At 35.7% G+C, this 9,402-nt stretch overlaps 1 long non-coding RNA gene across 1 annotated transcript; it reads right to left on the bottom strand.

Moving 5' to 3' along the window:
• Nucleotides 1-6,843: 6,843 nt before the first annotated feature.
• Nucleotides 6,844-8,509, bottom strand: LOC115924283. The gene is made up of 4 exons (XR_004064260.1): nt 8,469-8,509; nt 7,972-8,014; nt 7,396-7,436; nt 6,844-6,882 (listed from the first exon to the last, which is right to left on the bottom strand). It is a non-coding gene; the product is annotated as an uncharacterized LOC115924283 (long non-coding RNA).
• Between the last annotated feature and the right edge of the window lie 893 nt (nt 8,510-9,402).

Genomic DNA, 9,402 nt, shown 5'->3' with positions numbered 1-9,402 from the left:
TAGAAATGGGGTGGAGATATTAGGGGTAGAGTTGTAGAGGGGGGGGGGACACCATTACATTTTCTGTTGGCAAATAAGAACGCTTTTTTCAAATTGAAAACAAATGGGAACTTTTGACATTTAAATTTGATTTTTCTTCTTCTTCATTCTCACATTTTTTGTGGGGGAGGAGGGTGTTCAGCAAACTTTAAATGTAATTTGACACCCCTCCCCTCTCTCTTTTGAGAACCCAACCAAGAGTATATTTATCAGCAGTTCCAAATCCTGTCAGTTGGAGAGAGCAGGGGTGGGACAGTGTATATGATGGTGGTATTACCCCCCCCCCCTCCCCCACATGCTTCAACTGTTTTAAATACATATTTGAACATGATATTGGCAACTGCTTTCTCCCTTTCTCCCTCTCCCTCACTATATCACAGCATAACATATTTCTCATTTCTCACCATTAAATAATTCTCTTTTATTATCTTTCCTTTTCTCATTTGCTTTTCTCTCTCTCTCTCTCTCTCTCTCTCTCTCTCTTCTCTCTCTCTCTCTCTCTCTCTCTCACACTAAGTCACAACATTATATATTTCTCATTTTCTTAACATTAACATCTCTTACCATTAAATACTTCTCTCTTATTCTCTTATCCTTTTTTCTTTCTTCTCTCTCTCTCTTTCTTTCTCTTTCTCTTTATTTCTCTCTCTCTCTTTCTTTTTTTTCTCTCACGTTCTGTTTTAAGACTTCTTCCACCTAAGATTTACACAACCCAACCGTATGCACATTACAATACAATATGTCAAAAGATTTGAAGAGAATATTGATATAAGATAATACAAATTAGGTTCATTTTATTTATTATCCATAAAACATCAAAATATCGTATTAGGCTATTAGGATATTAGGCTCAAATAGTTTCATTCGCTCCTTGAAATTATTACAACTTCAATCTTATGCATTTTGCCACATACATTTTCCCCAATATTTTTAAACAAAGCATAGGCTACTTCTGAGCCCCTTTTCTTTCTTTCCAGGGAATGTATTATATCATGACTGGCACCGTATTACAAAACATATTATAAAAATAAGATACTTTTTGTCTTTTTAATTTACCCATGACTCAAAATCATTTTTTTTTCTCCAGTCAAACAATGCACATCTGATGTACAAATAATCCGTAAGAATGATGGTTGCTTTTTGGTCCACACTAACACGAAGGACATATTGGTGCCTTTTATTTTTAGTAATGCCTATATGCAGCTTATATGGAAATAATACTTTAGTTGTCTATGGGACGGAAATTCAAAGGGAAGGAAAGGAGGAAATATTGGGTTTAAAGGAGAAAAGGGGATCAAATAAGGGGCAAAGGGGTGAATGGTAGAATGATAGAATGAAGAATAAAATAAGGTATGATTTCGTTTTAAATATTAAAAAACGAAGATATACACAAAAGAAGAGATCAACTCAGTATTAAAACAGGGAACAGCATAATGAAAGAAAAATAAAAGAATAACACAAGGAAAGATAGGAGAAATATGAAATGAGAGGGGATAAGACTTGTACTGAAAACCATTATAGAAGATTTAAAAAAATAATACAAACCCGACTATGGGCATTGAATATGTGTTCATCACTGACAGTTAAGGGCCACCGTTTAAGCAATTCTTTCAACTTAATTATGTACACAGATATGATGAGCCATCAAAAAGGATTTGAATTTACAACAAAATTAATCAAATTCTAGCGCAACACTGCAAAAGTAGGAAAATCTACTAACAAGATATTGTAAACAAACAAGATTCTGATGAACACACAATTCTAATGAAGTGATTTAAGTCGCACCAACACCGGTCTTATATCAAGTCGCTGTGCCTTCCCGATCACATGAGATAAATAAACCTGTAAGCCCATAGGTTAGTCATTGAAAACTGTATAAAACGTCAAATTCTTATTGCGTTCAATTTTTACGACCGGGGAAATACTATGTACGAAGCTGATATCTGAGAACAAAGATGTGTCCTTGTATAGCTAAGACCTAGTCCTATGGAATCTGATTCGGTTCAGATAAACCATAGGTCCTATTTTCAGCATTTAATATTTAGGTTACCCATAGTTCTGATTTTATCCTGAAAATCAAAACCTATTTATAGTACCCCAACAGTAAAGGCATGAATATTGAGAACATCAACATCCAATCTTCAGTATTTTATTTGTGTGTGTATGTGGGTGTGCGTGGACGTGTTTGTGTAGACCTTATCAGATTAATACCCTTATGTTGAAATTCATGAAAATGTTGGCCTTTTTTCAAAAGATGATCCAGAAATCAAATAATCAAAAAAATCAAGACAAACATTTTCGTGTTAATTGTCTCTTCATTATTTATGAATATAAAAGTGTAATTTTCTTTTATAACGCTCCATTACATAATGGCAATAGTCTGACCCAAAAGGGTGTGTTTTAAATCATTTGACCTTTAACAATGCAATGGATATAGAATTCACACAATTAAATACAGAATTATTTATCATACAAAGTAAATTTTATATGCACATGAACAACACAACTACAACTTGGTGCCACTTTTTTTTCTAAAGTTCCGTTATACACATGAAAAGAAAAGAAGTAAATCAACATCTTGAACGACAAATCACTGTGATACTCATATTCTCAATTGATATAATAAGTGAATGATATATGAAGAAAAAAAAGAGTTAATATCTATGTACGTCAATCACGTGTTTTCACAAACAATTATTATGATGGTTAATACATTCAAGACAAATTTCGACTCAAAGCCTATTGTTTCTCATAATATTTAAATTCATCGTCTGTAACAAAGTCGTTCATGCCGACATCGGTGCCGCCTACCACCTGGTTGTTGAGCTCACACACACCGTTGCTGATGTTAAATGACACGCAGTCATCTCGCTTGTTACACTCGGCACCGCATTTGACCAATGACAATCCATGTTTGGTTTTGATCACGTGATTTCGAAGGCGCCGTCCCTCGATCCGTTTGAAGAGGGAGGTCTTCTGGTGGACTATGTCTGCTTGTGATGGTAGTGTGGGCAATGCCTGGTGAATTGTGGTAAAATCTGTGGAAAATAACCGAAATAAACATTTGATGTGACGTTTAACGATACCTATTAACGTAGGCCTATATGAAAGATGATCGCAAGGGCTTTCAAAACATGATCCTTAATCAATTTCAATAACGTGGTCTACACCTTTTAAAATATGCGAGCATTACAGCGACGTATTACCTAATCCAAACATGATTTTTTTTGGGGGGGATATATGCAATAGTATAATTCAATTGCCTTTGATTTTATTTCTAGGGAGTCTTTGTGAACGTGTTATGAATTATTATAAAGTTTAAAGATGCGATGCTAGGCAAAGATTAACCCCTTTCAACCCACTTAAAGATTACGTAGGCATACACTTGACATAAAAAATACATGTAGCATAATACTACACCTGACTGATTTTGTTAAAGGCCAAGTTGAAATTTCATGTAGCCTGTCGGATAATTTCGAATTTCTCTTTAAACATCGCTAACACCACACACTGTTTGAAGCTACAGTTTGATTTTTTCACCCTCTCTCTCTCTTTATGTTCGTTGTTTTATTTTGTTTTCATTTCTAAGATTTTTAAAAGAATGTTTACCCAAGTCCATTAGCCGTTGGACAAGAAGGCATATGACTATCTGGCCATCTATTTTTAGCTTACTTTCATAGTAGGTATACGGAGAGGTGAAATTACGTTAAACTTTAATATGAAATACCTCTAATACCTCCCATAATTTAGACCTATAATGAAATATATATATATATATATATATATATATATATATATCGAATTACATTATAAGGCAACGGATGCCTTAAATTTTCCACAAAATAGATTCATTTTTTGTTTATTTGTGTCGGGGGGGGGGGGGGGGGGTGAGGGGCTTTGAATGCTGCAGGCGAAAACAATATTATTCAAGCCTCCCCCGCGCTGCCTCCCCCCTTCCTACCGTCGTTCATATTAATAATTAGACAAATATTTATTATTGAACAAAACTATACAAACTTCTAACTCAACATTTGTAAACGAGGATACAACACAAAATGGCGAAAATTTGCGAAGCAGAAACGCTCCGTCGGCTAACTTTCCCACTGCCCCAAATACATATATGTATGTATATTGTATATTTTTGCTCTGTTTTCTTGCAATAGATGCCTCCCTTCACCAACCCCCCCCCCCCCCCCATTTAGTGTACAGAAATCAAACGACTTTCCCTGATATTAAACCATACTTTGCTGGTTGCTATCTGTGTAGGAATGCTACTTCTAGCATTAGATCAACCATGAAATATTAATGATATTAATAACAACGATGATGAAAGTAATACATGTGATACTACTTCTACTTCTACCACTACTACTACTACTACTACTATTTTAATATGAATAACAATAATTATATAAATAATAAATGATAATAATAGTAACAACAACGGTAATAATAAGAATAATAATACTTCTACTACAATTAATAATAATCGTAATTAACAATAATAAAATGCTAATAATAGTTACATACTAAATGTTTCTAATAACTGTCCTATCACAACTTATCTTATAGTGTCTTATCTGGATTTGTCTTATCGTTGATAATGATAATAATGATGATGACAATAATCATAATTTTGTTTACAGGAAAAGCCTCATCAGCTTCAGTGCTGTTCTGCCAAAGGGCCCTGCAATTATTATTACACTACGAATTGCCAGGTACACGTTTACAGCTGGGTAGGAAGTGGCGAATGTGGGTTTATGTCTTGCCAAAGGGAATTGGTGCCGGTCTGGGATTCGAACCCTAAACATAAGGAGTGAGAGTCAAGTGAATGAACCACTTGACCATGACATCTCCACATAATTTTGTGAATACTTACCTGGCGTAGGAGTCCGATCTTCTGTAGGCGTTTCAGGAGTGGCCTGATATCAAACAGAAATGTACCATTCTTTCCCGTCAGTATAATCATGATAGATTATTTCATGACATAACTTTAATCATTTTATTGTGAAACGTATATTTCATGAAAACGGGATAATATAGAATTACATTCGTAACTTAATAGAAAAATATGAAACAACCCGGTTACCGAGCAATGATCGAATTAAGTTTATCGTTTTAACATTCAACTTACTGTTATGTAACCTATTTCTCTTCTCACTCGTAATCGATGGTTGATACTTTTATTTGTAAGTGAGAAAAAGAAAAATCTATGTCAAAAGTACATTGCACAAATATATAAATTGAAATAAATGAATGAATGAATGAATAAGTGATTAAGCGAGTGAGTAAAATAGAATGAATAAATTGAAATTTGAAAGTTGAATCAGTTCATCATGTTATGAAAAAAGATTATCTATAAAACAAATGAATTAGTTATTTAAATAACATCGAATTATGTTCTTCCCAGTAAATGTGTGTACGTCCCATGACCCCGTTAAGGATAACTCACACTTGTTGACCTTGTCGGAACGGTTGTTTCACCTCTGACACCTATGTTTGGAATAAGAATAGCATTAAAAAGACGAGCATTAAAAGATGCAATGCTAGGTAAAGACTAACCCCTTCCGACCCACTACAAGGTTACGTAGACCTACACTTGATATGGAAATACATATAGCACATCTCTATACCTGACCGATTTATTAAGGCGAGGCGTCAAAAATATCGATACCAGCAGGCTGCCGCCTCACGTATTGGCGCATCGAGGCTGCAATTACGGCCGAAGCCTGGCTGGGGCAATTATTTTTCACTTATTAGCCCAGCCGGCTTGCGCCAGGCTGGGATCTGAGGCTCGGTTTCCATTCGAAAGGCGGCAGCCGGCGCATGCTTTTGTTCGGAGACCATTATGATGACATCATGAGTTAATTGAGGGTCCTACCGCCAGCGGTAGCCGGCTGAGCTAATTTAAAAAATGCAGCCAGGACGCACAAGTGCAGTTAGCTGCCGCTGGCTGGTATATTTATTTTTAACGCCTCGCCTAAAGGGTAAGTTGAAATTTCATGTAGCCTTTTGGATAACGGCAACGGATTCCTTCAATATTAACACAACGGCAGACTCGTGTATCTTCAGGGGGCAAGGAGGTTTGGATGCTGCGCCCCTAAAGGTATTATTTATGGCCTCAATCCCGCCTTAGCGTTTGCCCCATTTTGATAATGATAAAACATTCAATTATTACACAAAAATATACAAAATCTTAACTTAATACCTGTAAACGAGGGTACGATACAAAATGACGAAAATGTCCTAAGTAGAAAAGCTACCTCGGCTTACTGGCCCACTGCATCAAATACTTGTATGTTTATTGTACATTTCCTTCTCTGGGTTGCCAGTGTCGTGAGCATGAGGCCAGGCAATCCACACAAAATCACAATAATAACAACAACAACAACAACAATGATAATAATACTACTACTACTAATAAAATGATAATAGTTACATTTATTTAGCTTTTAATCATAATGTTTCTAATTTCTGTATGCCTACTCTAATAATCAATATTGTTTTTCTGGTTTGTCTGATCTTAAATAATACATGATAATAATGATAATAATCATAATTCTGTTTACAGGAAAGCCTCATCAGCTTCAGTGCTGTTCTGCCAAAGCGCCCTGCAATTATTATTACACTACGAATTGCCAGTTACCCATTTACAGCTGGGTTGGGAGTGGCGAATGTGCGTATGTCTTGCCAAAGGACATTGGTGCCGGTCTGGGATTCGAACCCTAAACATAAGGAGTGAGAGCCAAGTGAATGAACCACTTTACCATGACACCTCTACATAATTTTGTGAATATTACCTGGCGTAGGAGTCCGTTTTTCTGTAGGTGTTTCAGGAGTGCCCTGTTATCAAACATAAATGTAACACTCTCTCCCGTCAGTATAATAATAACAGGTTATTTCATGAAATAACTTTCATTATTTTATCGTGAATACTTTATTTCATGAAAACGGGGTAATATAGAATTACATACGTAACTCAGTAGGAAAATATGAAACGACCCGGTTACCTAGCAATGATCGATGTGTATCGTGTTATGAAACCTATTTTTATTCTCACTCATAATCGATGTTTAATACTTTTATTTGTAAGTGAGAAAAAGAAAAATCTATGTCAAAATTACATTGTACAAATATATAAAAAGGAAATAAATGAATGCTTGAATGAATAAGTGATTAAGCGAGTGACTAAAATAGAATGAATGAATCTTAATTTGAACGTTAAATCGATTCATCATATTATGACAAAAAATTATCTATAAAACGAATGAGTTAGTAAATTATTTGAATAACACATAATCATATTCTTCCCAGTAAATGTGTGTATGTCCTATGACCCCGTTATGGATAACTCACACTTGTTGACCTTGTCGGAACGGTTGTTTCACCTCTGACACCTATGTTTGGAATAAGAATAGCATTAAAAAGACGAGCATTAAAAGATGCAATGCTAGGTAAAGACTAACCCCTTCCAACCCACTACAAGGTTACGTAGACCTACACTTGGCATGGAAATACATATAGCATGTCCCTAAACCTTAACGATTTATTAAAGGCTAAGTTGAAATTTCATATAGCCTGTTGGATAATTTCATATTTATTTCTAATTAAATTACAATGCAACGGATTCCTTCAATATTTACAAAACGGCAGACTCGTGAATAATAAAGGATAATAATGATAATAATCATGATTTTGTCTACCAAGAGAAGCCTCGTCAGATCCAGTGCTATTTTGCCAGAGAGCCTTGCAATTAGTATTACTTTAGCGATCGCCAGGTACCCAATTAAACGGGGTAGGAAATTGCAAATGCTGATCTTGCCAAAGAAAATTGGTGCCAGACTGCGATTCAAACCATGAACATTAGGATTGAGAGTCAAATGACTGAACCACTTTACCATGACACCTTCACATCAGTTTGTGAATACTTACTTGGCGTTGGAGTCCGTTCTTCTGTAGGCGTTTCACGGCTGGCCTGTTATCAAACAGAAATATACAATTCTTTTCATTCAGTATAATCATAATACATTAATTTATGAAATAACTAAAATTCTATATATGATATGTAGATTTCACGAAATAGAGGATAATTCAGAATTACATGCATAACTAAGTAGAAGAATAAGAAACAATCCAGTAACCAAGCAATCAGTATCAAGTGTATCGTTTTATCATTCAACTTGGTTTATGAAACTTATTACTGTTCTAACTATCAACAACTAAATGAAATTAAATAAATGCATGAATGAATAGGTGATGAAGCGAGTGAGTAAAATAAAATAAATAAATTGTAAGACGAATTCAATTGTGATGTTATACAAAATTTCATCTGAAAAAAAATAGTTAGATATTTCTTCATATTACACTAAATTACAGTCTTCTTGGGAATGTTTGTATGTCACATGACCCCCTTATGGAGGATAACTCACACTTGTTAACGTTGTCGGCGCGGTTGTTTCATCTGTAACACCTGTGGGTGGAATAAGAATAGCATTAAAAAGATGATCGAGGATTTAAACAATTTAACTTATAGGAGGAAAAAAGATCGACAGCGATCTTTATTCAATCACAGTGGCGGATACAGAGGGGGGGGGGGGACAGGGGGCACGTGCCCCACCCCCCGCCAAAAAAAAATGTTATAATCAGCCCTAAATTCGCCCAAAATATACCGAAAAACAGGGGCGTGCCCCCCCGGCCCAAAAATAATATAACATAACATAACATAATATAATATGACGGTGCAAAATGTCAAATTAAAAAAATTCTTTACCCCCCCCCCCCCCCCAAAAAAAAAGTATCCTCTCATCCCCCCCCCCCCCATCCCGCTTATTCAGCGGCTGGCTGAGTCGTTGCGATTTTGGGGGGACTAAAAAAAATATATATATATGTTCTCTTTCCAAAACGGTGCCCCCCCCCCCCCTCCCCGGCAAGAAATTCCTGGATTCGCGCCTGAACCAATAATCGACAAATCAGCTGGAGATGCAGCTTTTACCTCTCCTGCTGGCACACTCCGGAACAAGATACGCCCTCAAATTAAAATCATCACCAACATGCCAACAGTAGAAACATTCAAACAGAGTTTGGAGACCTTCCTGTTCTAAAACCTTACGCATTCTTTTAACTTAAACTTTCACTGCTTGGTAACACTAACTCGTGGATGCCATCTTAGTGGAAAAGGTGCTGTATGAATTACAACTATATCATTATGAAACATGTAGAACACTTAGAAAACAGTGCCAATACATAGTTATGAATACATAACATAAACATTCACTTCTCTACGCATCCCCAAATAAGAACAACTTGAATATATTTCGATTTTTGTTTCGCAGTTTCAGGTGATTGTTATGCAATTAATTTTGC

Source organism: Strongylocentrotus purpuratus, unplaced genomic scaffold, assembly GCF_000002235.5.
Source record: "Strongylocentrotus purpuratus isolate Spur 01 unplaced genomic scaffold, Spur_5.0 spur5_scaffold_15, whole genome shotgun sequence".
Lineage (NCBI taxonomy): Eukaryota > Metazoa > Echinodermata > Echinoidea > Camarodonta > Strongylocentrotidae > Strongylocentrotus > Strongylocentrotus purpuratus.
Note: the sequence above shows the minus strand (reverse complement) of the source record. Positions and strands in the feature narration are given on the sequence as shown.